Below are 25147 nucleotides of genomic sequence, written 5' to 3'. Positions count from 1 at the left end.
ATTGCCTTTCTTTGGGACTGGAATGAAAACTGACCTTTTCCAGTCCTGTGGCCACTGCTGAGTTTTCCACATCTGCTGGCATATTGAGTGCAGCTCTTTCACAGCATCATCTTTTAATATTTGAAACAGCTCAGCTGAAATTCCATCACCTCCACTAGCTTTGTTCATAGTGACGCTTTCTAAGGCCCACTTGACTTCACATTCCAGGATGTTTGGCTCTAGGTGAGTGATCACACCATCATGGTTATCTGGGTCATTAAAAACTTTTTTGTATAGTTCTTCCGTGTATTCTTCTTTGTGTTCTGCAATAACATGGGCAGGTGTGGTAGGGAAACTCTAGACAGGGCCTGTAGATCAGAGTCCACTCTATGTCCCACTGTTTACCAAACATTTGCTTTTCCATCTCCATGTCAATTGCCTTCCTCCCCTCTGAAGTTCCAAATGACTAACCCCCAGCTTTCTCTTTGTCTTAGCTGAGAATGATATTTAAAGTGAGTGATGCTTTTGTCATTTCGGGGAGTTACTCAATTTTTCCTGAGTCCCTCTCATGTACACATGTTGTTAAACATTTGTTTTTCTTCTCTTAATCTATCTCATGTCAAGCCAATTTAATTCTTAGACCAGCCAGAAGTATCTAAAAGGGTAAAGGAAAATTCCTTCCTCTCCATCACTGGGCTGGCCAGATTCTTACACCCTGTGCCTGATAATGCTTGTGAATAAGCAAAATCATTTTTACTCTTTAAGATTCTCCTTTTCTAGGTGGGGCTAGAAGCCAGGAAACTACATTTCAAAAACTTACCTGCAGACTTCCCTGGTGATCTAGTGGTCAAGAATCCACTTGTCAATGCAGAAGACACAAGATCGATTTCTGATCTGGGAAGATTCCACAAAGCATGGAGCAACTAAGCCTGTATGCCACAACTACTAAGCCTGAGCCCTAGGGCCTGTGCTCTGCAACAAGAGAAGTCTCCGCAATGAGAAGGTCGTGCACCTCAACAAAGAATAGCCCCTGCTCACCGCAAGTAAAGAAAGTCCACACAGAAAAGAAGACCCAGTGCAACCAACCAACCAACCAGCCTAAAAACACTGTCCTGCTAGCAGAAGCTCTGGCTTATAGTCAGTGAGAAGGTAAAAGGGAGAGATAAACCATATTTCCCATTGGCAGCTGCAGCCAGAGACGTGCCTTTCTGCAGTCTATGTGTGAGATATGGGGACTGGCTTCCTGGCATTCCTCTCAACTTCACTCACTAATGGCAGATCATAAGCGGCCCTGACGTTTGATCCGTGCCCTTCCTCAACTCCCGAATTCTACAAAGGAGCATCTCTGACCTTCACTTCCCCAGATCTAACAGGTCTGTGAAACTTCAAATCCCTGGGTTACATCCCCTCCTGCTTGAAATACCTAGAGTGGTTTCTTTCACTGGCCATTCCCTGGCTGGTAATGATACATACCCTACTTGTGGGAGGGCAGAGGGGCTGATATTTACTTAAACATTATTCCTTTTCTCAGTTAAGAATGATCTCTAATACAACCTATGCTAATTATTAAACCTTGGGTAAGTAGGGTGTGTTTGTCCGACTCCTCGCAACCCTGTGGACTGTAGCCTGCCAGGTACCTCTGTTTATGGAATTTCCCAGGCAAGAATACTGGAGTGGGTTGTCATTTCCTTGGGGTAAGTACAGTGATATTAAAAGGCTTTGTATTAACTACCTCTGTGGTATGGTCTCTCTTAGGAAACTTCTGCTAATGAACTTCTTGAGTGTGGATTTCTGAAGAGGAAACTTCAAATGTTAGCTAAGGGCCCTTAGATTGGAGTCAACTAGAATTTTATCATCTATACTGAAGTATTGACATGGTAAAGTTGGAGACAATTACATAAAAGTAATAACATCTTTTTAAAGGAAGAAATCTGTGCTCGCTTCGGCAGCACATATACTAAAATTGGAACGATACAGAGAAGATTAGCATGGCCCCTGCGCAAGGATGACACGCAAATTCGTGAAGTGTTCCATATTTTTTAAAAAAAGAAAAAAAAAATAAAGGAAGAAATCTGCCATTGTTCAGTTTTTAGCAGTGTTAAATCTTAGACCATGTTGTGGGTATCAATGTTTGATGGAGACATAGTCTGAAAATCCTTGAATTAGATACTACTTAGATAAAAAGACACTGTATGCTTAAATGAGGCCCAGAAAATATTCTGGAATGTAAAGTGGTTGCCCGAATGAAATTTTAGTGACCTAGTGAGTTTTTATAGCTCAGGCTGACTAATTTGTTCCTGGGGAGTAAATGATTCAATTAAAATCTCTGGCTCACAAACTTTTATATTATTTACATGGATTTTCTTTATTAGATTTATAAACCTTGTGGTTACCTCATGGGGCTTAATTATGTGGCATTTCAACTGAATTCTTGTTTCACTGCCATGACAGGAAAAAAGTCACACTTTTTGAAAAATCTGTGCAAGGAGTGGAAGTGAGGAAAGATGGTGTGAACTGAGGCATCAACCTGAGGAAGCTGGTAACAGAGGTGGGTGGGTGGAGGAGGTGTGAGGTCATTTGCCACTATAGGCTCATTTGCAATTAAAGAAGAAATCTATTTTCCCAGTCCTAAAGACTGCAACTTTTAAAGGGTCATGAGTCAATCACAAATTAATGTAAATTAGTTCAAACTTGTAGATTTCACCAGCACCTAGCTGGAATTAGAGATCAGGACATCATAGACCTTGACAAAAGTCATTCTGTAGGTGGTCCTGGGAATTCAGAGAGACACGGCTTCCTAAAAAGGAAAAGGAAAAAAAAAATCCAAACAAATGACTCAATAGTTCTTAAATTAAAAACACACAGACACATTTGAATCATGCATTAACTATTAGGCCATTTTAACTTGAGTACCCGTAAAGAAGGCTGAGCTCCAAAGAACTGATGCTTTCAAACTGTGGTGTTGGAGAAGACTCTTGAGAGTCCCTTGGACAACAAGGATATCAAATCAGTCAATCCTAAAGGAAATTAACCCTGATTATTCATTGGAAGGACTGATGCTGAAGCTGAAGCTCCAATATTTTGGCAACCTGATGGGAAGAGCCAACTCATTGGAAAAGACCCTGATGCTGGGAAAGACAGAAGGCAGGAGAAGAAGGGGGCAACAGAGGATGAGATGGTTAGAGAGCATCAATGACTCAATGGACATGAATCTGAGCAAACTCCAAGAGATAGTGAAGGACAAGGAAGCCTGGCATGCTGCATGCAGTCCATGGGGTCGCAAAGAGTTGGACATAACTTAGTGACTGAACAACAACCCCATGGTTCTGGCCTGACCCTGTTCAAGATAATTAAAATAGATGAAGAGCCAAGTCAGCACAGAGACCTCTAAGGAGAAGCCAGTATTAATGGAGACGGGAGAGTCCAGGTAAATGCAGAAAGGTGGCTGCTGGGAGCTGTGTTGTGATGTTGTATGATCCAAGGGAATCTGCCCTTGGCCCCAGATGGGTTCCTGTGTCTAAATCTTTGGAGACCCTCTGCCTGTAAACCACCTTGGGGAGAAGGTCCTAGTGGAAACGGTATTCATTTTCGCACCATGCTGGAGATGCCTGTCATGATACTAATTATTTTTTAGAATCTGAGTGGGGAGTCTGAAGCTCCTGAAGAGTTCTTTGGTCAAAGTGAAAACCCCAGGCTGGGAATTTTCCCTTCTGCAAACCCTTTTCTATTCAAAGTCAATACTTCACACTTAGCCAACGGAATATTAACATAACAATTCGGCTCCTGCCAAGAAGGCAAAACAAACCCCTCCAGTCAGCCAATGCCAATTACTCCCCACAGGTGGTACGAACAGAGTCCTCGTGTTCAACGCATAAAGTCTTATTTTTTTTTCCAGGCCACTCTTGAAAGTTTTTATGTGATCTCACTTTTTTTCCATGACTATTTGCTCCATTCTTTTCCATGGTTTATTATTTTTTTTTAAACAGCCTTGACTTTCCACCTATTGCCCCTGCAGTGGTCACGCAAGTCTTTCCCATCAATTCATCTTTTATGTTTTTTAGATACTTTTGTCCGTCCTCCAGGTCCTTTTCTTCCTTTCTGTGGCAAGCACCGAGGGAAATGGTTTTCTCTACTTTTCTCATGAAAGCTGCACAGTCTTGTAGCCTGTTATCTAGACTTTTCTTTGGAAAAGGTTGGCACTTTCCATCTCTAAGTCTTCATGTGCTATTTATGTCCACAATATTTGTCCATTTTCGGTCCTTGATAACCAGCCCTTTACACAATGTAACAACAAAATAAATCCAGTAGTGGGGAGAGAACGAGGGCAAAGGTCAGTATTATAACTCTTTGCACTCTGAACGCACAATGAGGAGAAAACTACTAAAGTATGCTAGAAGAAATAGACTCAGTTAGGCTTTTGCAAGCCATTTTGTTGTTATTGTTGTTTAGTTGCTAAGTGGTGTCCGACTCTTTTGAGTCTCCATGGACTGTAGCCTGCCAGCCTCCTCTGTCCATGGGCTTTCCTAGGCAAGAATACTGGAGTGGGTTCTTCTTCAGGGGATCTTTCTGACCCAAGGGTCGAACCTGTGTCTCCTGCGTTGCAGGTAGATTCTTAATCACTAAGCCAGGGAAGCCCATGCGATAGTTATCTAATAGATAATAGCCTTCAGTTAGCAGAAGAGGAAATTGAAGCTTAGAGAAGTAGGTTCCTGCTCATCTACCAGTAAATATTTACTGGTAGATCCAGGGACTTACTTTCAGGCCAGTCTGAGCCAGTTCTCCTAACCTCTACCTTCTATTGATGCCCAAATCCCAAAGTGTTCATGGCCCCAATTCTGACCTGACCTCCCATATTCACATGTGTATTGAGGAACTCTGTGTATAAATGGAGAAGTAGGGATGGGGCGGAAGAGAGATTTCAAGTTACCATTTCTCTATGATTGACTCTCTACAGGGAACAACTCTGCTGTTGCCTCTTACCAAAGAGACGGAATGGGCTCCCAGGAACCCTACAGATAGATCCCCGCTTCCCTGAGTGCCAGTGAGGGAGAACCAGGATGTGAGTTCCAGCACACCAAGAACTCCATCCATAAAGAGGACATCGAAACATAGAGATAAATGGATTCTTCATCATCAGAGGTTTAGCCAAGAAAAGCACATCTCCTCCTAACATTAAAGCATAGTATAGAAACAAGACCACTTGTGCTATCAAAGATACTTTCACAAATCACAATAAGATTATTTTTCCACTGAAAACATCCTGCAGAAGAGATTATACTTTAGATTCTCCTAAAATATTTTCCAAAATGGCTCCTTGATTCTTATTTCATCATCTTTTCCAGTTCATGGGGCAGAAAACACCAAAGACATACACAGTGAGGGGCACCAGAGTACCTGCTCTTTAGCTCAGGCTGAAAAATCAGAAGCTACTTTCAGCCACTGCTGACCTGTCATCTTTGCTTTTTCTAGAGTCCTAGGCAATCATCGGTAGAAAAATTAAAGTTGTTTCAAACAGTGCAACTTGGAGATTTTGTAATTTCTATGTGACTGCTTTCTAGTAAATTATATCTGATTGAAAGCAACAATTTTCTAACCCTCCTATTTAAGAGCTGGCTTCCCTGGTGGCCCAGAGGTAAAGAATACGCCTGCAATGCAGGGGATGCGGGTTAAATCTCTGGGTTGGGAAGATCCCCTGGAAAAGGAAATGGCAACCCACACCAGTATTCTTGCCTGGAGAATTTCGTGGACAGAGGAGCCCTGAGGGTTACAGTCCATGGGGGTCGCAAAAGAGTCAGATACGACTTAGTAACTATGCAACAACAAACAACCAGGGACTCACTTTCAGGCCAAACTGTAAAATGGGGATGCCTCCTTCTTGAGATTACTGCAAGGATCAAATGAAACAGTGTATGTAAAGAGATGGGTACGATACTCCCAGTAAGTGTTCAGTGACTGGTCTCTACTGCTGAGCTTTGAACTTTGTGCCGATGTAGGGGAGGGTGGTGGACTCTGTCCGAGCCAATGTGTATCTGTACTTCTCTCAGAGAAGGCCCTCTTCTTAGATGGAACGCAGAGAGGCTTCCAGTAAGTATATTCCTGGAACTGTGACTCGTGAACACTTGACCCGACGGTCATATCAGCCATGCAAACCTCAGTGAGCAAGAATGAAACAGCCACAAGCCTAATGGCCCTCAGTCAAAGGACCCATACACAACTATAAGGATAAAAACACTTTCACCTGTTCTGGTTCTATTTCGTTCTACTTCTAAAGGCACTGTGACCTTTCTGCGAGGCAGGTATATCCAGAACTGATGTCCCACTTTGGTCAGGATGGAATCACAGACAACAGTGGAGATCTGAGGGTCACCCGGGGATAATAAGGGGCAGAGCTGTGATGAACTCGGGGTTCTAGATGCCTATTCTATGCTTTGGTTCATTGCCTTCTCTCTGAGGCTCCTGATAACAGAGCTGGCCAGGCTCCGTGCTGCAGCTTCAGTCATGAAGCAAAAGAAATTCTAATTTTCACTGACCCTGAGGTGTCCTGAGGGCTTCTCCCAAGGCTCAGATGGTAAAGAATCTGCCTGCAATACAGCAGACCGGGGTTTGATCCCTGGGTCAAGAAGATCCTCTCAAGAAAGGAATGGCTACCCACTCCAGTATTCTTGCCTGGAGAATCCCATGGACAGAGGATCCTGGTGGGCTACTGTCCATGGGGTGGCAAAGAGTCGGACATGACTGAGCTACAAACACTTTCTCTGTTTTTCAAAGGTGTCCTATGTTAACAGCAGGGGGAAAATAAAGACACAGTCCCACACTTCCAGAGGAGGGTGGCTGGGGACAAGGCTTCTCAGCCTGACACGCATACAAAACAGCTGTCGGGCTTGTTCAAATGCAGATTCTAGCTCTGCAGGTTGGGGGCAGGGCTGGATCGCCTGCATTTTGAAGGGGCTCCTGGTGAGATGGGAGGCTGCTGAGTGTATCACACTTTGAGCATCGAGGATCCAGTGGGAATAGTGCCAGCTTTGAGGTTGACCTCGTCAGGTTTGAATCCTGACACCACCTCACCGGACGTGTGACCTTTTGACTTCCTTTTAAGGACGTGCTTTTGACTTCCTTAAGCCCAGATTTTCATCTGTAGAATAGATGCAATGGTACCCACATCTTCAGTACTGTTATTAGAAATAAATAAAAGACTTAATAAAGATGCCCAGTTGGGGCTTGGCATAAGACTAGGGCTTAGTCATCAGTATTAATACTAATATTGTATCACGGGAGTTGCAAACATTTTACCCTGCTATACCTGCTGATTTCAGATTCTTCATTAGCAGCTCCAGGTAACTGCCAGTTTAAACAAACCAAAAAATGAAAACTGCTTAAGGAAAGACTTATTGCTTGCTTACATCTTCTGAATAGATATATTTTCTGAAACTAAGACCACAGCTCTACAGAGAAGAATTATTGCATTTCCTCTCTGTTCCTTCCAATATTCTGTTATGAAAAACTGCAAAATGGAAAAACTGAATGGTGAACCCCCAGATACCCACTGTCTATGTTTTATGATTCAGTTCAGTTCAGTCGCTCAGTGGTTTTATGATTAACAGGTTTTTAAAATTTGCTCTATCACCTATCTTTTCCATTTTTCCATTCTTTTGTTGATCCACCAAGCCATCTTTTTTTGGGGGGGAAGGAGGGGATGAGGGAGATGTTTGTCACAGATTTCCAGCATCAGGACATATGAATGAATTTTTTTTTCAATTATTTGTGTTCTACCCTCTTTTTTCCCTTGGCCCAGTGGTCTGAACAGACTACGAGGTAGACACTAAGTTAGACCCAATGCCACAACTGAGACAACACTGCATCCCTAAGGGCTGATGGTACTAAGTAGGCACCCATCAATTTGGAAGTAACTTATATACAAGTCAGAAACAAGGAATACCTCTGAGCTTTCCACATTTCTCAAACAGCTACTCTATGACCTAAAATAGGATCGGCATGCTTCTGTTGTCTGACCCAGAAATACCAATAAGAATTTCTTAAGCCATTCCACCAAACCCAGAAAGACAACATACAGATCTCCAGCCCAGTCCAGCCACGCAGCTCAATTTTCTGTGTAGACACATTTTCTTTCGAGGATGACTGCTGTTTTGTACAAAATGCTGCTGCTCAGACACAGTCATGTCCAACTCTTTGCAACCCCATGGGCTGTAGCCCGGCAAGCTCCTTTGTCCACAGGATTCTCCTGGCAAGAATACTGGAGTGGGTTGCCATTTCCTCCTCCAGGGGATCTTCATGACTCGGGAATCGAACCTGCATCTCCTGCATTGGCAGGTGGATTCTTTATCACTAGCACCACCAAAATGAATCACTCCCAATACTCCTTAAATAAGGGGGAAAAAAAAAAGATGAACAGAATCATCACCCTGCAACACGAAAGCTTTCCGGGAACAAGGCTCCAACAAGATTCTGTTAGAAGAGTCTGACCTAATCATGAAAACAAAAACCAACCAAACAAAAACACCCACGTGTAAGTAAATGTAGACTGCAACCATCCACACATCCCACCCCTGCCTTGGAACCCACAACGTCATCTCCAAAGCAGACTCTGGCCTGGTCGGTGCCTGTTCACTAACTGTGGTTATGCTCACTCAGCCAGATACTCAAGAGGGGAACTGTTAGGAACAAAGGCTTTTGAGTCCGAGAGTCCTGTATTTGAATACTGGGTCTGCTACTTACCAGATATTGATGGAACAAGTCTCTTAAATTTGAGCCCCAAGAGTTTCATCCAGAAAATGGCTACACCAGGTTCTCCTTACAGAGGTGTTGAGGGGATTAGAGAAAACGTCCCAGCAGAGTGCAGAGCATGTGGAAGTAGTTTTGCTCTTATGAGATAATGACGAAAGAGAAGGGAAAAACAATAAACACTTCTTAAAATTTTATTCGTCCAACAGGGGCTTATGAGAACAAAGTATACACCAGCACCAGTATGCTTTGCTAATGGCACAGGTTTGCAGAACTTCTGTTGGGAGTGGAGAGCAGATGATACCACGTGTCTGAAGTCTCATGGGAACACATCACAACATATGCCAATCTAAGCCAGAATGCCATCCCCAGCTGCCGCCAAGCCTTCCCCAGACACACCTATAGATCTCTGCTTTGATTCCTGCTGAAGCACTGACTCCCAGTGTCCTTCCCCTCAGGCCTGTAGAGTGATTGCCCTGGGCAATCACAGGGCAATCACAGGTAAACATCGCTGTCCATCTGACCGTGTAATCCCTGGGTGGGCCGACACCAGGGACACTGGTGAGGGGATTGGGGGCCCAGTAACGCATAGACAGTGTTGGCTGGAAAAGAGGCTCCTGCAGTACACCATCTCTTGCAAGAACCAGCAAAAGTTGGGGGTTGTGTCCTGTTTGAATGAGACAACAGCGAAACCATCTGCCCCAGTTCTGTGTGGAGGATATGAGGAACTATGTTGTTTACCGCATTAATATACAATGAGGCTGTGGGTCTGGGGCTCAGGGAAGGAGCTAGCTGAGTTGGGAACTAGAGTGTCATTAACAAAATTCCCTTGGAAGAAGTAAGGGACATGACTGTGGGCTGGGGAGAAGGGGACCAGAGAAGGAATCTTTATTAAGGCTGCAAAAAGTGCTGGGCTTCTCAGGTAGGGTTAGTGGTCAAGAACCCACCTACCAATGCAGGAGACATTAGAGATGTGGGTTTGGTCCCTGGGTTGGGGAAATCCCTGAAGGAGGGCATGGCAACCCACTCCAGTATTCTGGCCTGGAGAACCCCCATGGACAGAGGAGCCTGGCGGGCTGCAGCCCACGGGGCCACAAAGAATCAGACTCGACCGAGAGACTAGGCACAGCACAGCACAGCTGCATGTGATGAAATGAACGGCGAGTGAGAGGCTTTCTACAGGCTGACACGGGAGGCCTCCATGCAGTCTGCCGCTGTGAGCCACTTGAAGCCTCGACAAATGGAAAGAGTTTTTAAAATTCTTATGAAAAGGTGATGCGGAAGCTATCAAGTGAAAATCCTATGTAGTAATGAAGACAAGCCTATCATGCCCTGAGAGGCCACTTGTTTCTTTAAGTTCTAGCTATTCTGATGGCAGATATTTTGTATACCCGGTTTCTGAACAGCCACCACAAAAAAGCCTGAGCTTGCCTGCATTTTTGTCTTGACAAGCCACTGCAGCAGAGACTAGACTTAAATCTAAGCCTGTACAACTGATGCCGAAGCCACGGTGAGAATCGAATAGGGCATGTTTCACAAACATGCTACAAAGTTGTGGGGTGATTCAGAGCACCTCAAAGTCTGATCATGTTCTCTTCTGACTTCGGGATCCTGAGTATCTTGCCTTTCTCTTGGACATGCTTCCTCATCAGTAAAATAGGAATAAAATTCATTTCATAGAGCTGCTCTGAGGACTATTTTATACACACACACACACACACACACGTAAACATGTATGCATATGCATATGCAACCATATACACAAATCCTATATGTAATTATAGATATAGCTTTATTATTATTTGAATATAATATACACAAATTATATATGCATATATATGTATTTTTTACTAGAACATAAGACACTTGTAACATGTTTCAACTAACTTTCTTGCCTAGGACATATGCTATTTTCACTAATATACTCATGAGGCATGTTTCTCACCACAAAAAAATTAGAGAGTATGAAGGTACCATGTCACGGATGCCATCAATGAGGTGGTACAAGAGGCAAACATACTTAAAACAGACAATTCTTGAAAGATATTCTTTTCCTTCATCCACCTTCTGGGACATCAGGAAAGAAAAACCTCATCTATTTTCTTCAGGTCTTTTAAAAATACCACCAATTCCACAAAAAAACAGTAAAGCCATCTGGAATAGCTGAGAGACAACAATTTGGAAGCAATTTCTTTCGAGACAGCCATAATGATTTTCCTTTTCTGTTTTCTTTCCCTCTTGAAATGTCAAGGATAACCAAAACTTTTTACTTTTCCATCTGTGATTTAGTAATCAGTCCCCAACAAATTTTGAAAGCACTTGAGAATTTGTTTCCAATCAGTCCAATGCTGGCTTTAAAATTTTAATTCAATTTTTAAAGTACCATATTTTGTCACTGATATTTAAAAATATAAAATATTTTAAAATGTACTTTGAAATGCGATCACAAAGACTTTCACAATGAGAAAAGAATACTCATGAGAAATAAGTATTTAAAATACTATCATTAGCAATCACAAAGAAATCACTGGGATCTTTTTCAAGTAGGTTATCCTAAGAAACTTATTAAAATAAAGAAAAAAAACAAACACAACTCCAAATGGATAAATGTTGCTTCTTCCATCAGAGCTAGCAGAAGATAGAGTCAGGAATTCTCATTCTTACCCTGTTGATCTAACTACTTGAAAATGAATTTTGCACAAGCCTTACAACTGAACACCAGATGTATCCCCAGGGTCCAATGAGATCTATTTAGAAATATATTTCTATCTAGTTGGTAGAGAAAACAATACTAATTGATCTATGCTTCATTAATTGAGCTGGTGGGCTTTTGGGTCCATACAAAGCCTGATGCTTACACAGTGGAAAAATTAAAAAGCTGAAGAAGGTCCAGTCATTTTAACATCTGAAAGAAAGTAACACAGAAATCATATTTCAAGCTTGTACTTGTGTGATGCTAGCAGCAAAACCGACAGTCACCATAGAAATTTCTGGTAGGAGCAAGATAAGGTGGTGTTTGATAACATGAACGGAATGTGATAACAGATGCCAGGTGAAGAAAGGGGGCCTGGAGATGGACAGGTGCAAGGGCAGGTTTGAGGAAAATGCAACCGGACTGAGTTGGGAACCAAAGGAATAGAGGAGGAGCAGTAGCCAAGCAGCTGGAATGCGGTCAATGACCCTTGAGGAGGTTGGTATTTCTGGGCCAAAGAAGTCAGTCTTTATTCAGCAAGCAAAGGGACCTTCATGTTTGTGATCTGGGTTCTCAAATGTAGGGCTGAAAAGGACCCTCAAAAAGATTTCATCTAGGTGCTTCTCAAAATCCACCGTTGAAATATTCCTAAAGACTAAGAGGAGTGAATTTCAGACCTTGCAAAGTCAGAGGTCCTACCTGAATCAGTCCTCCTCTCAAATAGGTCATCTTTATTTGATTTGAGAAATTACTGTGGGATTTTCCATTCTACTCCACAGATAGCCTTATTTAAAAAAAAAAAAAAAAGTAAATGGAGTCCATTTTTTGACTCCAAAATGGAGTTGGAGTCAAATGGATGCTCCTATGGAATATTTGGGGTTCATCCCATGGCTTCACCTATGTACAGCAAACCACTCTTTTCTCTATTTTTTTTTAAAAATTGTTTTTATTGGCTAATTTAACGTTGTGTTAGTTTCAGGTATACAGCAAAGTGATTCAGCTATTCATACACATGTATCTATTCTTTTTCCATTGAGGCTGTTACAGAATATTGAGCAGAATTCCCCGTGCTATACAGCAGGTCCTTATTGGCTATCTATTTTAAATATAGCAGTGTGTACATGTCAACCTCAGAGACTCCTTTCCTTTTTAGAGTATAGTAGGCAGAGCTCAGGAATGAACCTATGAATACAGGCTGCAGCTCAAAAAGATGGAGTGACAGTTAATAAAGGAATCAGAAAATAAATGATTAAAGTCACAGTTAGTAAAGGAACCAGAAATGGAATGGTATCTCTTGACCCTTGGTCCAAAGCCTTTTCTGCAACATCACATTGTCACACAGAAAAGGAAGTGGCTAGGCTGAAGGGCACAGGGCACATCACATTAAAAAGGGTTCAGAGGTCACTCGGTGCTACCCAGTGAGGGAGACGGAGGCATCCCCAGTTGGTCCCATGGACTTCATCATGCCCCACCATGCCAGCCACCGCTCCCCAGGGCTGCAAACAGAACCATCTCCGCTGATGTGAAAGAGAAACCAGTCTTCCTCCTTGGGGACTATTCCCAACATCGAAATTCCTAGCTTATTTATGAAGGAAGTCTCTGATAAATGCCTCCCTTCCCAAGTGGAACTGAGCAGCTGCTCATCAAAGTCTGTCAAGCAAGATTTGTGCCACGCAGGGCTTCATGGGAAGCACCAAAAGAAAAGACCGTAACATCATGTTTATCTCCCTCTCACCGCTGGTTCTGGCAATAGTATTACAGTCAGGCAGGCTGAGTCAAAACAATTTTCTAAAAATATGGATCAGCTGAGACCACTGAAAACTTCCTTTTATGGAGTTAATGTTCAAGGAGCTTCCCCTTGGGCTGTTCTGTGTATTTTTTCCCAGAGCCTGTTCCCCCAACAGCATTGCGCCTTCTAAAATATACGATTCTTTCTCCTTGCCAGGGGATCCCAGCCTCCAGAACTTATAGAAAGGAGAGAGTTCGATTCTAGACGGTGAACTGAATACTGTGATACTGTGAAAAATGAAGTGAAAGTGTTAGTCACTCAATTGTGTCTGACTCTTTGCGACCCCATGGACTATAGCCCGCTAGGCTCCTCTGTCCATGGGATTTCCCAGGCAAAAATACTGGAGTGGGTTGCCATTTCCTTCTCCAGGGGATCTTCCTGACCCAGGGATTGAACCCAGGTCTCCAGCATTGCAGGTGCACTCTTCACCATCAGAGCCACCAGGGAAGATATAATATTACATGGATGTTCAAATTTAGAGGGAAAGAAAATCAACTCCTCATCTCTATTGAGCTTTTTACTCAACTCCATTTGAAGAGCTGCTGGTGACAAGCCTTAAGGGGACACTGGAGGGCATTTGCTATTAGTCTAGATCCCATTGCATTTCTATTAAAACCAACAGCTCTGGAGTGGGCAGCCATTCCCTTCTCCAGGGGATCTTTCCATCCCAGGGATTGAACCCAGGTCTTGTGCACTGCAGGCAGATTCTTCACCATCTGAGCCACCAGGGAAGCCCAAAACCAACAAACAAAGGCAATGCAACTGTTTTCAAACACAGGCCCTTTCCAGAATGTATGCTTCTTAAAGCTGTCTGCTATCAAGGAATGGGGTTTGACTTAAGGAAGGAACCCAGTGCATATCCGGTTGCACAGATTTTCATCTGTGCCCTTCAAAACCCTGGGGGGCTCTCCATGGTGTCTAAAGAGCAGGTACCCAGTGGGAAGTGGCAATGGGACCTGCGGGGTGGGGTGGAGAGGAGGAAGGTCCGGGCTCCGCTGTGGCCTGGTCAAAAACATTCTCTTGTCTCACCTTACTTTTTTACCTTCTTAGGCAATACCTGGATAAAGGAAAGTGTATTAAAAGGAAACAGTAGAACATTATTGTCTTAGTTTATCAACCAACTCCTGACCCTCACCCTACCCCCATCCCTTATGTTTCTTAAGAAAATTCATCCAAGAAGAGACAGACACATGATCTGATTTCTTCAAGCACAACTCGGAGTTCAAAGAGGCAGCCTGCACTCAGATGCCACAGGTAACACCATAAATCTCTGCCTTACCACTGGGTCAGGAAACGAAGGTCGATCAGGGATCCTCATCTTTATAACCCGGAGGAAGCATAACTTACAGATGGGACACAGTTAACCATGCATGCCTGACATGTGAGATGCAAGCTGCGTGGTCATAATTTATATTTAAATAGCTTCTTTCAACAAAGGGCTCAAAGAAATTTACACACTTTTACTTAATTAATCCTTGCAAGCCATCCATGAAGAAGGTAAAGGAAGGTCGTATATCCCCTCTTCCTCTGGCATCTCAAGGTTTGGCTACTTTTCCTCTTCTTTATTCTTGTTTTCAGGATGGCTGAGCTTCCCTTCTCCCAAATGCAGATTTTTATTTTGAAGCTGATTTTCCTATTTCCATATAACCCTATTTCTAGGAGCTCCTGGTTAGAAGAAAGTTAGTGCCCCCTCCTTTTTGGGGAGGTTGCTTTGAAAGGTCCCATCAACTTAGAAATTACCATTTATTTAAAGCTTTAACTCCTGAACTATCTTGAGGTCTGGGAGACTAAGTGTTCACGAACGTGTGCTTGTGCATGTAGGGAGGGGGAGAGAGAGAGAGAGAGAGAGAGAGAGAGAAAGAGACGCAATAGCCTTGCCAAGTGGCATTAAGATGCCATAAAAAGTATTTTAGGGGTGGGGCAGTATCTCAGCAGACACCTCATCATCACACACATCTTTCATAACTCTTTTGGTCCGTTTTCAGATTGAGCTCCACTGGAACTCTTCCCAGAGTTGCCATGGCTGGGAAATGTGGAGGAGAAATAATCAAGAGAATTAAAAGAGGAAGGATTTTAGTCCCAGACCCTATTCTACACAGGGCTGCTTTTCTTTTGCCCGTTTTTCTATTGATCCTCTGACTAAGCAATGCATCTCCTGAGTATTTTCCTGGATGTTAAGCAAAGATTACAGATTATATTTGTAAATTTCTTTGAGCTCTTTGGAAAAAGAAACTATTAAAAAGGAAAAAAAATAAGTGCCATGAAGCATTGGGTTCTCTTGGGACTTCTCTTGTGGTCCAGTGACTGGGCTCCACGCTCCCAATGCAGGGGGCATGGGTTTGATCCCTGGGTGGAAAACTGGATTCCACAGGCTACAATTAAGGCCTGGCACAGTCAAATTAATAGACATAAATAAACATTAAAAAACATTGGGTTCACTGGACCTGACCTGTGAGATTCTGCCTTTAATTTACCATCGTGAGAACATTAATATCCATATTCCTCGATGGTTAAGGTTAAGTGCTAAGGGTTAAGCTTCTTCTGCATAGGGTAGAACACCAGTGAGCCATATGCCATGTCAATCTTTACTTCTCCGTATCTGAGATGACTCAATGAAGGGCTGCATTTAACCAGCCTGGGAAGTTCTGCTGGTACCAGTTTGCCTTCTTGGATATTGTGGATTGATAGGATTCAGCCAAGCGCCACCAGCCTCTAATACAGCAAAGCACTTTTTACAATCATTTGACAGGGGTGCAACCAACCTACCTTACAACTCGAAATCTTTCCTCAAGCCAATACTTAGTACAAGAATTCAAGTTTTTAAAAGCCTATGGTTTGTCAGATGCTATAAAAATTCCAACCCAGGGCTTTCAAACTTGCAACAAAAGTGTTTGCAAGCCAAAAGAGCTTAACACTCAATCTGGTTTAATCTGCGGCTTATATTAAAATCTGTAATGAACCACACTTTTATAGTACTTGCCGCCATCTTGTTGAGAAAGTACAGGATCACAGTCTAAAGTGGTTTCGGTATACTCATTTCTGCTCAAAATAATCTGAAGGATTCAGACGAAAACTAAGAGCACCCTCTTTGAGCAGAAGGATATTAATACAGAAGTTTCTAAGGCAGCATGAAAAGCATGTGCTATGCTATGCTCAGTCATTCAGTTGTGTCCGACGCTACGGAAGACCATAGACTGTCCTGCCAGGCTCCTCTGTCCATGGGATTCTCCAGGCAAGAATACTGGAGTGGGTTGCCATTCCCTTCTCCAGGGGATCTTCCCAACCCAGGGATCAAACCCAGGTCTCCCACATTGCTGGTGGATTTTCATCAGCCGAGCTACCAGGGATGCCCCACACGAAAAACATACTAATTAGCATTTATTGGAAAAGGAAAGTGATGCTGGGAAGAAGACAACTGGAAGAGGGGAAGCACAAGTTATTTTTAAACTATAATCAAAAACATTTATGTAGGTATAACTTTTTTTAAGGATTTTTTTTTTGGTTAATGTGGACCATTTTTAAAGTCTTTATTGAATTTGTTACAATATTGTTTCTGCTTTAGGTTTTGACATTTTGGCCGCCAAGGCATGTGGGATTTTACCTCCCCAATCAGAGAGCAAACCCGCACCCTCTGAATTGGAAAGTGAAGTCACAACCACCAACTCCAGGGAAGTCCCTACATAGGTATATCTTAATTGCAAGTTTACGACAGCAAAGTTGGGAAAGCAAGGCAGGAATTATTAACTTTTCTTTGTGGAAGCGGGAGAAGCATGGTGCCTGGAAAGGACAGTGTTCTATAAAGATCAAGCTGCACGAAAGAAAGAAATTCACTCAAAGGTCAAAACGCCATGGCATATGCCTAACGCTGACTCTTGTATCTTGGGTGAGATGAATTCCACTGTTATCAGCACCCATAAGGGGTTGAAAGGGCTCTGGAGATCAGAGGACTCTGACTGTCAGGGTTAAAAAAACACATAAAATATGATCCAGGAAAGCAAATCCAAAGTGAAGTAGAAATTAATAATTGTACATTTAAAAAGACAGATGGCGATAATGTATACTTTAGCATGACTGCTTTTGCTTCACTTGATGTTTTCTGTTAATGTTCACTTGTAAAAAAAAAACCGACCTGAGTTTAATCAAAATGTGAAGTAAGTATTCAATTTCTCTTTAATATTAGCTACATTTCACATCTTCAGTAGCCAGGCCAGTGACTACTGCATTGGGCAAGATAGATATAAAACATTTGCATCATTTGCAGACATTTCTGTTGGACAATGCTGCATTAGAGGAAATACCTTTTAGACCTTTCAGACTATTATTAGGATGGCTGACATTAGTAAGATCATTCTGTATCTTTCCAGCACCAAAATGCCAGTCAGCATCAATCATTGTATCTACTCTCCACTTTCTTGATTTCTTATGATTATGTCTCAGTTTCACCTATTTTCAAGCTTAACCACCACCGAAACTGAAGAAGGAGAAATATTATAGCAAAAAATCATTTAAACATAAATCAAGCCATCCTATAATTAATATACAGAAAACAAATTTGGATTATTCCTTTATAGAGCTATTAATACGTAGTATTAAATTCTGGTCTCACAACTATGTTGAGTATAACTGAAAGTATTCACAGCAGACAAACTGGGCAGTCTAAGTCCAACAATTTTAGAGCCTCCCGCCAAGTCTTTCAAATGTGGGTAATTTTACATTTATTTGGACTTTGAGCAAAGTGTCCACAAGTGCCAAAGTCACTTGCATGAACCCTCTTATATAAATAACAATGAAAATGGAAACTAGAAACGAAGAAAACAAAAGTACAGCTTGTTCCTCTTTCTCTGTTTCTCTCCTTTAAAATGAGAACATCACTGTTTTCACTGAAGAGAAGAAATTCATCAGCCTTGTGAAGATACAGATGAGGGACACGTGGAGTCAGCGGGGGAAATGACCTCACCCTCCCATGCTGTCAGGCTGAGTAAGGTTTGGAGACGGGAGTGTTGTCCATCTGTGCCTGTTCCTTCCAGGGGTCACAGTCACACTGGTGCTAAAGCAGAAAGACGAGCAGTTTGAACCTGGGCTTTTCAGAGAAAACACTAAGCCTTTTCCTTCTGATTGTTTAAAATTCAATTTTCACCAAAGAATCACGTACTCTACTGTTTAACCATTTTCATACCTTTCCTGATTTGCCAGTATTCTGCCCCCATAAGCCATCAGTCTGGTTTCTGTCACTTCTATATTGCTACGAACAATTAACCAACATGGCTCGTTTAGGGCGTGGAACTAAAAGACAAGTTTGAATTCCACAAGGCCAATTAGCTCTCTTCCAACAATACCCTTAACCCTGCCATCTCAAAATTAAGGGCTATCAATCAGGAGAGCCACTTGGAAAATACAGAAGGATCTGGACATATGCTTTCAAAAAAATCAACCCAAATGAGAAGCTGAATGGAAAATAGATTATTCAGATAATAGATTTCTTAGTAATACTATAGCGACTTCTGCTATCCAACACAGTAGCCAGCCACTAGCACTTGAAATGTGGCTGGTCCAAACTGAAATATGCTGGAAGTGTAAAAAGACACACTAATTTCAAAGCCTTAGTATGAAAAAAGAGGAGGAAAATACCTCATCACTACATTTTATATTGATTACACGTTGAAATAATATTTTGATATATCGGGTTACTTAAAATACATTATTAAAGCTAATTTCATGTTTCTCTTTGCTTTTTAATATAGAGCTCTTGGAAAACATTAAATGACCTATATGGTCATGTTATATTTCTGTTGATATAGATGTGGGCTTCCCAGGTGCTGCTAGTGGTAAAGAACCTGCTTGCCAATGCAGGAGACATTAAAGACAGAGGTTCGAGTCCCGAGTCAGGAAGATCCCCTGGAGGAGAGCATGGCAACCCACTCCAGTATTCTTGCCTGAAGAATCCCATGGACAGAGGAGCCTGGCGGGCTACAGTCCACGGGGTGGCAAAGAGTTGGACACCACTGAAGCGACTGAACAGGTACAACGCAGACAGAGACCACAATCACAGGCTCCATTTGTAATACAAAAGAGCTTAGGAAACGCTGACTCATGAAAGCAACTTCTAAAAGTTATCTGCAATGAAAGCAAAAGAATCCTCCAGCAACAAGAGCAGAAGACATGCTGGAACTGAAGAAGCCATCATAAACACCTCCACTATTGAGAGCAACATGAAGGCTTTGCCAGCGGCTGAAGCTACTACAATCTAGCAGTATCAGAAAGAAATGCAACAGAGACTTCAGAATCCCCGCCTGGTCTTTTGAACTGACTGTGGGAAAGCGGCTCTCACAGTCTGAGAGGCTGGGGCTGTGACTCCCGAGCAACTCAAATCCTCACTTTGATTTTCTCTTGATCAAAGATGGCACCTCATTATCGACACAGAGCCAAAGGCTCCTGGGAAGCATTCCCCCAGGAGGGTACACAATGACCCAGGGAGACAGCAAGATAATTTGATAATTACATCCCAGAGTTTCCTTAATAATATCTAAATCCCTAGATACTGAGAAAGAAGCCAAAACAGGGATCACTAGGGTAGGAGACCTGGGAGAAGCCAGGCTTTGATCAAGGGGCAATTCAAGTCATTCACAGAATTGGACAATGAAAGCTTTGCCAGTCTAGACAAGGGAACATCCAAGCAGCTCTCCTTCATTTCCAAGTTTACACCCCTGCATTCTCTAAACTCTTGTGTTCTATAAATAGTCAGGAAAGGAAGTGCATCAGCGTTAGCTTTCTCATCTAAAAAGAATTTTTTCCTAGCCTCCTCTCCAATCTTTCCAAACTTAGAGATGACCATTATTCCCCCATCACAAGTTTATAATTTTCTTTGTTATTTCATTAAGAAATATGAAATAAGTGTGATATTGTGCATATACCAGTTTGTTTAAACTTTTGTATTCAGGAGTCATCAGCAAACATGTTATGAAGAAATGCCCAAGCCACAGTGGCAAGTGACATTGGATGAGAAAGTTTCCACAGTCTAGAGGCAGCTAAGACAAGCCCTGCTATTATCTGCAAATCAATCGAGAGCAGAAACCAACCACGCCAACTGCAAATAAATATGAGCAATAGGTTTTTACTGGTGAAAATACTGTTTTGTTAATTAGCATGATGGGTATAATAATAGGATCTCATTAGACAACACTTTGGATTTTTGAAATATGTGCGTGAGCAGAAAATTAGGCATGCCTTCTCTGTTATGTGAGGTTATAAGAATCTGGCCTGGCCGGCATCCCATTAGATGTGACTCTCGCACCTCTTGGAGGGGTGGTGCCTGTGGCTTGCTGCCTTGGATCTGTGCCCAGCCATAGGGTTAGAAGGATTTCTGATTCACGGTGCCAAGTAGAAGGCCTGGAATCCTGCCGTGTTAATGTTGTTGTTTTTGTCCCAAGTAAACCTTTCATACAAGGGAAGGTCAGTGCACCCAGAAATAGAAAAAGCTGAGATTTTATGCAGCTTAAAGGACAAAGTGTGTGATCCGTCCTGTGTCTGCTTTCCTAAAGGCTGTGTATTGAGTGCGTGGGCCACAGAATTTTATTTGTAATTTACATGTTTGTAACCTAGTTCAGTTCAGATCAGTCCCTCAGTGGTGTTCAAGTCTTTACAACCCCATTGTAACCTAGTAGCCAGATCATAAGGGAGTGGCTTTCTCTCACCAAGTTGCTTACTATTATCTAACAAAACGAACCTCAGAGTTGTGCATGGCCCAGATGGCTTGGTCAGCAGACAGCAGCCCATTTTTCACCCTGACCCAGCAAACAAGGCTTCTTTCAGCCCGAGTGTACAAGCCTTTCTACCTCCAGGGGCTAGGAAGCCCCCTCGGAATTCTTTACCTGGTTTGTTCTGATTCACCCCTCAGGTCTCCATATAAATCCCTGGTTCTCACACTTGGCTACACATCAGAATTAGCTTCTAAAAAATCCCATAGCCCAGGTCATATCCCATACAGATTATATCAGAACATCTGCAGCTGAGCGCCAAGCTTCAATATTTTTAATGTTTCTTATTGTGGTAAAAGTCACATAATATAAAGCAATATTTTAACCATATTTTACTGTACAGTTCAGCAGCACTGAGGACATTCAGATTGTTGTGCAAATTTCACCATTATCCATCTCCTGAATTTTTCACCTTCCTAAACTGAAACTGTTCCCATTAAACACTAACTCTCCAATCCACTTCCACTCCATCGCCTGGGCCCTTGGCATCCACCAATGCACTTTCTGACTCTATGAATCTGACTACTCTAGGTACCACGTGTAAGTGGAATCAAACAGTACTTGTCTGCACCCACTATTCTCTGGCTGATTCTGTTGGTTAGCCATTGACTTCAAAGTTATTTTTTTTCAGTAAAACATTGCTAATCTCTCCCCCACCTAATTTAGGTTCCACTGTAATTTAGTTTTCTCTGTCTCAGAGCTCTCTGTACATTTTCTCACTTTGCAATTAGTCCATTTCTGTATAGTCAATATAGCCATGCCATGCATGGACTATAATTAGTCCATAGAGCTGGGCCATTCCTGTTTTGACACTACCTGCTTCTCAGACTGTGTGCTCTATGAGGGCAAGTACTTGGTTGTTTTTCTCATCTCTGCTTTTGTACAGTGCCTGCTACCTAGTAGGTGCTCAGGATATATCTGTGCAAAATAAATGTCAGGGAATTCAATATTTATCATTTCATTGATACTTTCTCCCCCAGTTAAAACTAGCCAACTAACCAGATATGTGAGTGCTGTGTGACCAGTTATTTAACAGGTACTTTGGAATGACAGACAGCTTCCCTGGTGGCTCAGACGGTAAAGAATACGCCTGCAATGAGAGAGACCTGGGTTTGATCCCTGGGTCGGGAAGATCCCCTGGAGGAGGGCATGGCAACCCACTCCAGTATTCTTGCCTGGAGAATCCCATGGACAGAGGAGCCTGGCAAACTACAGTCCATGGGGTCACAGAGAGTCGGACACGACTGAGCAACTTAGCACATTGGAATGACAGGAGAGCATTTGTAAGCTACTTGTAGGCAGGATTAGTGCATATGTGATCATAAGAGAACTAGATAAAGCTGAAGATATAAAAAGCAAGAAATTAAAGTGACAGTGAGGGCAAGGAGACGCGTGTGTGTGCTCAGTTGCTCAGTCATGTCCCACTCTTTGGGACCCCATGGGCTGTAGCCCACCAGGCTCCTCTGTCCATGGGATTTTTCCAGGCAAGAATACTGGAGTGGGTTGTCATTTCCTTCTCCAGGGGATATTCCCGATTTAGGGATCGAACCTGCAACTCCTGCACTGGCAGGTGAATTCTTTACCACTGAGCTACCTGGGAAGCCCATGTAAGGTGATGAGTAGCATATATTTATGGGCATTGTCCTCCTAGACTTACATGAATAAACTTGGGCATAGACAGTCAAATTATAAATCATATAGTGCAGACTGTCTCCTGTCATTTCTAATCTACACATGTGTCTCAAATTTTTGAATTATACCCCCCAGCAAGTCCTCCCCATCTTCAAGCAGCATTTGCCTAATTCAGTAGCCTTTCATTTATCTGAATCAGAAAACTAGATTCACTCACAAAATGCAAAAAAAAAACAAAAAACCCAAAAAACAATCACTATCTTGAAAATTGATGGTCATTTTTATCTAATTTTGATCAAGAATTGGGATAATATTTAAATGATTAGCCTGATGACTCACAGGGCTGTACTAGAAGAAACAGATTTGTTTGTGCTCTCCAAAATATTCTTTATGCTCTAAAATATTTATTCTCCTCACATTCTATTAATATCTTCCACTCAGATTCTTGACGATGTAAACATTTTCTAGACTGTCTCTACAAACCACAATTCCTACATCTGGCATGGATGCGTTAACTTCTTTTTTTTTAAAAAAATTTTTATTATGTATTTATTTGCCTGTGTTGGGTCTCAATTGCAGCACTCGGGATTTTCATTGCGTCAGGTGGAACCTTTTGTTGAAGTGCATGGTCTCTCTAGTTGTGACGTGCAGGCTCAGAAGCCGTGGTGTGTGGGCTTAGCTGTTTTGCAGCATCTGGGATCTTAGTTCCCCAGCCAGGGATCGAACCTGTCTCCCCTGCACTGCAAAGTGGATTCTTAACTACTGGACACCAGGAAAGTTTTGATAACTTCTAAGATCTCAGATTACAGGGAGAGAGGCATAAATGTTCTTGCTAATTTCAAGAAACCAACACATAAACAGATCAAAAGAAGCTTGTGGGCCCTTCTGCCTCATAACCTAAGCAGGTGCCACAAATTAAGGTAATGTTCATAGGCCACAGTGGAGAGTGAGGATGAATACATTTTAGGGAGCTCCAGGGTGAAGGAAGGCATGTGGTAAAGTATTAAAGGACATGCAAGATTAGTCCAAGCTGCTTGGGGGCAGCTCCAGCCCTTTTTTTTCTAAGCTAAATCTGAGTTAATGGCAAGACTCATCCTATTAAAGCAAAGGATGGAATCTGTCCAAACTATTTTTGCAATGGGTAACATTAAAGAGGCCTCATGGGTGTGACTGACATTAATTTATTATTCTGTATTGTAAGTGAGCTCCCCGGAGTTCGGGATGAATGGGAAATGACGATAGAGCGTTCAGCTCAATTTCCCTCTGTGGTCCAGCTTGGTCTTGTGTCTGAAGAGGCAACATATACTTTTTTTTCAATCGGGGCTTGAGATTGTGTAAAATATTCTCCAGTTCAGTGCCTTTTCAATAAACAATATACTATTTGAGGAAGAATCCCATCAGTATATTATTAGGGTGTGACTTTTAATATCTCCAAGGTTAGTTTTTGCTCAGTTAAGAATATCTAGAAATAATTTTCTTTTTTTTTTAAGATTTTTTTCAGTGTGGACCATTTTTAAAGTCTTTATTGCATTGGTTGAAATATTGTTTCTGTTTTATGCTTTGGTTTTTTGGCCATGAGGTATGTGTGATCTTGCCTCCCTGATCAGAAAACAAACCTGCACGCCTGCATTGGAAAGTGAAGTCTTAACAGCCCCTAGAAGTTATTTTCTTACAAATAAATATTCCTGAAGTTTCTAAATTCACTTTGTAAAATCTCTTTATTCTCTTGAAATTTATCAAATGATAACAATGTCTTTTAAGTGATCTCTGATCAACAGTTGGCCCTGTTGATTAACTTAAACTCCGTAAACATTTTAAACTACATTTACAAGCTTACTACCTTTGATTTCCTTCACTGCCTCAATTATTAGAGTTCAAATTCTACCACACACATCAGCAGTTCTTACAAATATAACAAATTAAATCTTAAACATGGTGAATCTTAAGTTATCTCAAGTGGTTCAATATTGTTTATGAACTTATTAATATTTCAACTTAAAACCACCAGTCTGAATAGTCAATTACCCATTTTAATTTAATCACAGGGCTCAGTGATGATAAACATTTATGATGCCATATACATTCAGATTTCTTAATACAAAAACATTTACTATTCTGGAGTAAAACATAACATTTAAAAAAACATTGCACATTTGATTTTAAGTCTTCTAATGAAAACCACCAAATCACCTCAAACAATTTTGTGGTCATGCTGACATGTGATGGTTGAGATTATATTTCTCCACTGGGAGTAACTGAATATCAACCTCAGATTTTAGCCTAGATATAAACTCTGGGACTGCAGCAGATCAGGGTAGTTTTTCTCATTATCATCACCAACATGTGGAGGAAATTCTGTTTTGACAGTCAACAGGCAACATGGATCTCAAAACCAAGCTCTCCAAATAGGTAGTCTTATAGCCCAGATCTCTAAACTAAAATCATCTACTTATTTAATTTTCTTCTCATAACAGAATTCTGCTGTCTACATTAAGCTTAGAGTTTATATCCTTCACTATTTAAAATGTATTTATTTGGGTTCCATAGATACTTTGTTTCTTT

General features: G+C 41.8%; 1 protein-coding gene and 1 non-coding gene across 4 annotated transcripts in view; one reads left to right on the top strand and one right to left on the bottom strand.

Moving 5' to 3' along the window:
- The window catches only part of LHFPL6 (LHFPL tetraspan subfamily member 6), a 223212-nt gene that overhangs the window by 28947 nt on the left and 169118 nt on the right, over positions 1-25147 (bottom strand). For 2 of the 3 annotated variants that reach the window (XR_006271108.1, XR_006271109.1), the window contains exon 4: positions 8713-8858. The exons of the other annotated variant lie outside the window; for it this stretch is intronic. The gene's annotated coding sequence lies outside the window, so the exon portion shown is untranslated. The remainder of the gene's footprint in view (positions 1-8712; positions 8859-25147) is intronic. 3 annotated transcript variants of the gene reach the window in all.
- On the top strand, positions 1913-2019 carry LOC122447711. Its single transcript, XR_006271361.1, has one exon. It is a non-coding gene; the product is annotated as a U6 spliceosomal RNA (small nuclear RNA).

This window comes from Cervus canadensis, chromosome 9, assembly GCF_019320065.1.
Source record: "Cervus canadensis isolate Bull #8, Minnesota chromosome 9, ASM1932006v1, whole genome shotgun sequence".
NCBI classification, from domain to species: domain Eukaryota; kingdom Metazoa; phylum Chordata; class Mammalia; order Artiodactyla; family Cervidae; genus Cervus; species Cervus canadensis.
The sequence above is the reverse complement of the archived record's forward strand: the minus strand, read 5'-3'. Positions and strand labels throughout refer to the sequence as shown.